The sequence below is a fragment of the Pygocentrus nattereri genome, chromosome 26, assembly GCF_015220715.1.
Source record: "Pygocentrus nattereri isolate fPygNat1 chromosome 26, fPygNat1.pri, whole genome shotgun sequence".
NCBI lineage: Eukaryota > Metazoa > Chordata > Actinopteri > Characiformes > Serrasalmidae > Pygocentrus > Pygocentrus nattereri.
In genome coordinates, this window is record NC_051236.1 from 24,829,407 (window position 1) to 24,837,500 (window position 8,094).

The 8,094-nt window shown below is 37.0% G+C and overlaps 1 protein-coding gene across 1 annotated transcript in view; it reads left to right on the forward strand.

Annotated features, from left to right (window-relative positions):
• pde4ba (phosphodiesterase 4B, cAMP-specific a) overlaps positions 1 to 8,094 on the forward strand; it is a 235,325-nt gene that overhangs the window by 36,857 nt on the left and 190,374 nt on the right. The window lies entirely within an intron of this gene.

Genomic DNA, 8,094 nt, shown 5'->3' on the forward strand with positions numbered 1-8,094 from the left:
CTATATGATCAGAAAAGCCTACTGTAATGTAATTTATTATGAAAAATAAAATATCTTCACATTGCCCACCCATAATTGGACAGGTCAAATCCTCTCTCCTCCTTCTCCTTCATTTTAATCAAAGATTATTTTATAACAAACATGTGCACAAAAACATCCACAGAAAATGTTCTAAATATGTAGCTAAAGCATTTAGGGAAGAAGGTGTGATGTTCTGTCAGTGTTAAGAGCTGATGGACTTCTACCAATAAATGCTCCATGCCTATGCTGGACAAATCCAATCAAATTCTTCCTGAGTCAATTCCACAATTAAACTGTAGAGGTTCTTTATTTGAAGAACTCAAAATGAGTGCAGTCTTTCACTTAACCCATGTGCTGAAACTCACAGAAATGTGGGCCTAACTTTCATCAAAAATGAAAGTAATTCCTCTCACACACAGTGTAACTCAGTGCTCCGAGTTACTGTGGATTATTGCTCTATTGGAGAAGAAATCCCCTGCCACAGAAACAGGTTATTAAAGGAAATCTAAATTGCCTCACTGGGGGGGAGGGCAGCTTAGTGACTATGAAGTCATTTTCATAGAATTCCAGTGATTAGGTCCTCTCAGATTAAACACTGAAGAGCCATTATGTTGCTGCAGTTATTGGTATCTCTACGCTATGAATTGACTAAATGCGTTTGCATGGATTTGTAGTGGCAATAAGTAGCCCGAGGGAATGCGTATAATATTGAGAAGTAGACAAAGTCATTTGCCAAGCTGAGTTCCAGACTGTCCCTCCTGCGGTAGTAAATCATCAGGATTTTTTTTAAAACCCAGCTGTTTTTTTGAAGAATTGCACGACAAAAACGGTCTAAAGATACTTACATATAAAATAGACATGCATTAAAAGTTAGGAATATTTTTCCTTGTCCTGTAAGGTTACAACATTGCCGAAATGTTCTGTTTTGAGCGACTCAATGCAGAGGGCTGTCACTGTAGCACAGCGATTAGATTAGTTTGTTAATATAGTTACCGATTTTATATATACTAAGTGTTCGTTCAGTATTGCTATCTGTATTATATTGCACTAGGTCACAATATGTACCCCTTTTAGGAAATGTTGTACTCCATTTAGGACATGTGTACTCCAATATGTACTCCATTTATGACTCCTGCATTAAAATGAATCATTTCTGTTTGAGGTTTTAACAGATCTACTCATCAAATAAGCTCTCTAGCCAGAAATTTCCACTTGGAACTCTCCCACTGACAAGAAGGCAGTCTGATAAACCACAGAATCAATGTTCAATCAAATGAATGCTACAACAACTACAACACGTGACAATTTGATTCATTTTCCAGATATTGTGCAGAGCTTATTGCTACATAGAAAAATATACTGGAACACAATTTATTAAGCTTATAGCAAGGACTACCTTTTAACCCTATGTAGACACCTGATTAACTGATGTACCACTTAGCAGCGGGAACAAAGTACCTTCTGTACCCAGTGATCTGCGTTAAATTCTCGAGAACCCCTGGCTATGCACAGCTACAACTACAAGTGCCCCGTCTAAAATGATTATTAACCTTGTCTTTTTTGTTCCTCTGGAATTTGGCAGCTCTGCAGATCTGTGATGTTTTGTTTATAAACATGTTATGTTGGTGTAATCAGGTGATAAAGAAACTCTTTTATTTTTTATTTTGCTAGAAGCCATTTGTTTGGCTTTTATTGTTGATTTGCTGATGGAATTGTAAGTAATCATGAGTAATCATGTCCTCCAGGGGATTTTTTTATTAGGCCTCCAGGGCTCATCAGTCAGAAAGCCCCTCTGACGGTGGCCGTTAGAGGTCCAGGGTCACATGTAAAACCCTATTATCCCCTGATAAGTAGCTTAGTTCTTTAATTCTCCATGGTTCATACAGCAGGCTCTGTTACTGTGTAACCCACCTTACACTACACTACACACACACACACACACACACACAGGTGCTTGCGTGCAAGCAGACAAAGAAAGAAATTAGACCTATGACTCACACATCAAGCAAATACCCCAGAATTACAGAGACAACAGCATGTAATCATCAACCTCTCTGTGTCCTCAGTAAGGGCAACTTATTTTGGAGTCCTGTCTGGCATATGATGGCTATGTTTTTTATGCAGTACACAGCAAATGCCTCCACAAAGCTAGCACTTAGTTTTTCATCAGAGCTCACGATTATGGGAGAGTCAGTTTAAAGCCTGGATTATCAAGAGTGTAATATATTTATGTAACAAGTGTTTGTCATAAGCCTCGTTTCGTACGATTATAATGCTGGGATGGTGATGGTTATCATCATCATTTGGGCAGATTTCATTAGGATCCCAGTCTGATTTGCTCAAATTGTTTTGAAGAATGGTGTATGCAAATTGTAGTTCGCTAACTTGGAGAGAAGGAGAGAGATGTGTGAGTGAGTGGGTGGGTAGTCCCATGAGAGCAGTCATATGTGTGTATTCTGTAAAAGTGCTAAGAGAAACATCCTTTTCTATTTGCTTTTTGAATTTATAACTTCATGTCACGTCTGTCAGTAGCTGATCTTGGCACTAAGCGCCCCGAGACAGAGTTAATCTCAGGTGTGTTTGTGTTCAATCAGACAGTTTATGTCACAGTCATGTTGGTGAGGGTTGGTTGGCACTGGCAAACAAACTCTTAAATCATTTAACTGGCATAACATTGTGTCTAATCTACTACTGTATTAAAATGCATGCAGTACCTACTGAACACTTATTCACAGTGGTAGTACATGCTGTTCCCTATTTGGACTGCATTAGTTTTCCATGGGGAGGTGGCGTAATGCCATTTTACCACAGGAAGCCTGTAATGTTTATCAGGATAAGGAACCTTGGTATAAATGACAAAGATGAGAAGGTAATAAACATGTCAGAACATTCAATGTAGCCATTTGATTTACTTTACCCTAACCACTTTGCTGTCTCAAGCAAATGCAGTGGGCCATTGGCATTATCATTAGATCGGGAGTTTACTGCCAGCAGTCCACATTGGAGCATGTAAGTAAGAACTTCTTTGACTGCCTCCAAACTCATTTTCCACAGGACATGATAGCAGTTTAGCAACATGTAGGGGTAATTATCAGTGTGCTAGTGGTGATATTTTCAAAAATATTGTCAAAATTGCAGGTCCTCAGTATTAGCCAGCAGATATATCAGTTGGGTTTCACTTAGAAGTCCTACCCCACTATGGAACTATGAGTTTGAATAGTGTCCCATCCTCACAGAATTTTTTCCATTTGAGTGGAAGCAGTATGGCTCTGGAAGCCAGGTGCTTTTTTAATACTATCTAATGATGTGTGACTGTGACTCAGCTTGAAAGTTTAAATGAAAACAATAAGGTAAAATAATAATAAAATGGTAATGGTACCATTTTTTGCTGTGGCTGCATTAATCACATAGTAGGCTAGTATTCTAACACCAAACACAGCAAATTGCCACTATAAAAAGAGATTTGGACATAAATGTTTACACATAGCTGTGTAATCTACTTGCATTGATGGTTCAGTAACATAAATGGACAGAGTCAGTGTTTGAGTTTCTGTCAGGTAGTGTTCCAGCAGGCTGTATTCACAGTTTGATTAAACTAGGCTTCCCTACATGTTTAACTGTTTTTAACTTGTTTTAGATCATGATGTCTCTGTGGACAGCGGCAAAGTTTTTAATCTAAGGACCCATAGATTTGCTAGCATGTGCTCATTCAGAGCTTACGTTGCAAGTGAGATGATCATTACTGCTGTAAATAAAATCATTATAAGAGGTTTGCAGAAATCAAATCCTCAGATTTTAAGCTTTCTACCAGTATATTTCCTCAACGTATTGCTGTAAAATGTGATGCAAAAAAATGGTGGTACCGAAACAGTCTCATTTACCAATAAGGTTCTTTAAAGAACCATCCACTGATAGGCTCTTTAGGCAGCCCAAAGATGCCTTCTATGGCAAAGCTCCAAAGAACACTTGTTATTCTTAAGAGTGAACTTATATACAGTAATGATGCACCGAAATGAAAATTCCTGGCCAAAAAACATTTTTCACTTTTTTCTAAAACCGAAAGTGCCATTTTTGACCTTTTTCACCTGAAATGTTTCAGTGCACCCCCAACATGTAGTATGAGGTTTTATTTTTTGACATCTCTGTAATTACATGCTTGTGTTCAAATGCTGTGAAATGATTAGAGTCTGTCTTGAACAGACTGTCTTGTAATCTAACCACTGTTGTGTTCAAGTCTACAAGGTTTTAGTTTCTGACATTTACATAATCACAAGAACTCCTATCGGGTAACCTATATGTCTGACATATAAATTAGATGTAATGCTACTAAATTACAGTCAGCTGCTGGAGCACTTCCATGGGAATGACAAGGAGTGTCATAATGCATGTGGACTGTAACTATTTCATTTTGAAATCATCTACCACTGCAGTCTTTGTTGTCAATTTGATTCATGACTAAGACTTGTTTCACTTTTTTTAATAGCCATTTATGCATAATTTTGTAGCTTAGCAAGACAGAATAGACAGAATTGTGTGTAATATATAACAGTAAGATATGTGACAATTAAAACTATTATAGGTCTATGATCTTATTTGCTTTTTTCGGCTTAGATTCCTCTTACGTTTCTTAATACATTTACATGTAGAGCCAGTATCACAATTTCTGCGTAGTACCGCTTCATCACAGCCTTATATTCTCACTAAAGTCAATAGGTTTGTGGTGTTTGATCTATAGACACAAAGCATGGTGCATACTTTCACGTAACTTGAACTGCTATTACTTTCTCATTTATACAGCTTTCAAGATACAATTAGAAATTTTAATTGTGTACAGGGTAATGTTGACTTTAACTGTATATGGAGACAAAGTTAAAATGAACCAAACAAGAACTTCATTTTAAAGGTAAATGGCTTGTGCATCTGAACCTGAGCACACATCAAACTGGATCCCGTATTAAATGGCCACAGTCCTTTATTAATGGTTGCAATTATCAAGTCGCTAAAGCTGTAATTTTAATCATATTCCACATTATTCAATGTTGTTAAATTTTAAGTGAGGAAATTTTGCCTAATAATACAGAGCCTGTGAGCTGGCAGGCTGAACAACTGCATTCAGCGCTGAAGCCCCAAAAAATGGATGTGCTGGTCTTTTCAAGGAAAAACATCCTGGAGCTTAAAACAACAGTATGCAATATTTTTGTTAATTCTTATTACTTTTATACAATACTACTGGGGAAAAAAGAAAAAACGAAAATATGGTGTGTGTGCACTGCTGCGAGTCAGAGATAGCGGGATGGATTTGGCATTAGGTTTTTTGGACCACCAGAGAGGTCTCTAAATTCCCTAATCGTGCAATGTTAATTTAGTAAAAATTCTCACATTTAAGTCTGAATCACAACATTGTTTAGAAAAATCGTTCAGCCCTACTGCAGCAGGGTGGATGCACCACAGTATTAACTCTCTACTCTATGTGTTTCTCAAAGAGGTCAATGGAAAATGGCCAGAAAATTCAAAAAATATGTTCCTATTTGACCAATAATATTACCATAATCTAAAGTTGGGCTGGGCAAAATGAAAATGTTTATTGTTGCTGTAATAAATTCTACCAAAACTTGTAACAGTATGCTTTTCTGTGCACACTGGTTATAATTTAAACACAACTGCATGTTTGATTGCAGAAAAAGCTTCATAAAGACTACCAGACACCAGACGTACTGCAAAACCATTGTTTTTAAAGGTGATACACACATTGGTGCTGAAACTCTGCATAGATGTGCACAGACATTCAGTTACTCCGAGCACTGTTCAGCTTCTCACCCCTTCACATTCAGCATTTTACCATTATAACAGTAATTATAGCCATATCAAGACTACGGAAAGCCACAGTAGATCACATGCAGGTTGAAATTTACACACAATACAGGCAATCAGTTTTTAGATAAACAAATGATGATCTGTTACCTCAAATATACCATGATGCCATGTGTTGTAAGTGATACTGGGCGTTTTATTTCATTGAATTTACATCAATATAGGGTAAAAGTTCATGTGAATTTAATATTTATCATCTCTGTTTGAATTCTGTAGCAGCGCTGTGCTGCTATAGAAATGTTGAATGTAAATCATTGCATAGATTTTGATCGTGTTTTTTCAACATGGCACTGCTTTGTCTTTTCTACTTTACCAAATATCAGAAAAATGAATATCGTGATGTTTTGTGTGCTGTGAAAACTTGTGATGTTATGATTTTTCTCATATTGTCCACCTCTGTTCTAAAGTCTTGTCTGCTTAATTGGTGACTGGTGCATGGTGCCCACAACACACAAAAAGCTCCACTATAGATTACAGGCCAGGCTATAATATTTAACTGTATAATGAAATAAAAGACATCCAGTATCCAAAACCAACACAGCAATACGAATGTTTAGTTGGAATACATATTCAAATCTAACAATCTAAGTGTTGTAAATCCATATGTACTGTTTCTTTTTGACCTCTAAGTAACTGTATCAAAGTAAAGTCCCATTTGGTCTGAATAGAGCTCAGCACAGAATCAATAGAGGCACAGTGTGGGCTGGAAGAAAACAAAAGAAATCTGAAAAGAGCTGGTGTTCCTTTCTGAGAGGAATACCAATGAGTGCATTTTTACATTGTGTATAATCACTATAGGACTTTGTAATTAGAGGCATTGATTTGAGTGGAGTGGCATAGGGATGGTAATTTGTCTGAAGATGATTCACCTCATTCTCTTTGTGGTGTCGTGAATGCTCTGATCAGCTGTGGCTGCTTCCAGAATATCAGGTGTCCTTGGTAATGATAGGAAGAAAATGTTCTTTTCTACACAGAAAATGCATTTTAATAGCACTCGGCGCATAATTCTGTGTTGTACATATGTGACAAATAACAGAAAACCCACTGTCATTTCAAATTGACAGAACAAGTGGAGTGCAAAAGAAACTTTGCATAATGCAAAACAAGATTCACTGAAGATGCAACTGACATCCCCTCTGCAGCGTTCCATTTCTGATTTCAACACTGGCTGAGCTGTCAGAAATGGGTAACGGAGGCAAAGGTCAGATCAATATAGGCTTTTGGGATTGTCCTTTGAGGATTTCTGAACCGAGAGAATGCTGCCACGCCGCATGTGCCACCAGAGCCAGACTATCATTCAGATTCAGTGGCTCAGAACTGATCTAAGCACAGACCCTGCAGACTTTTAGGAACACATAGCAGACTTTTACAGTGGGTTTTATAGGACATGCATTGGCCTACCAACCCCAAAAATGGTGAACCTTGTAAAATATGCTCACTGTTTTTGGAGCAAAGAACTGAATATTGTGAAATTGTGCCAACATCAAAGAGATTGAAATAATTAAAGTAAATTTCGAATGTTCACCGGTTTTCTTTCTCATGGCATTGTGTGATCAGACTTCAGTTTTAAGTCTCATGATTGGTGATGCTTTAGCAGAAGGTTGTCTGTGAAAATCTGCCTATTTTTGTTGCCTCTTATCTGCTCTTGAACTTGCCATTTCTTGGCTTTAAAGGCTTCTTACTGACTGCTGCACTATCTGCACCATATAGAACTAGCAGAGTTTAGTATTTGTGTTTTTGTTTGTTCTTTTTGTGTTTGAATTAAACCTACCACAGCCTATGGTTGTTATTAAGCAGATACAGTCATATGCGAAGTCTTGCGGGCACCTAGTCAAATAATTTTTTGTTGATTTTCTAAGTGAAATTAAAAATTAAAAAACAAAACATAGAATGTGACTTGGACAAAATTATGGCACATGCTGTATTTTATGTTTTATTGTTTTTCAATCTTTTAAATAAAGGAATTTGTAAAAATTGTATATTTAAAAATGTTATGTTTAACTGTTATCATGTGTTATTTTCACTTCAAATCAACAAAATACATAATTTGATGGGGAGTGTACAAACCTTTGCATGCGACTGTATGTGACTCTGTGTTTGTGCTTTATGGAGTCTATAAATCCATCTCGTCTCGTCTTGTGTAGATGCAGCTTTTGTGCTAGTTGTTTTTTGTGTCTTTACCAGAAAAGTAATGTCACAACA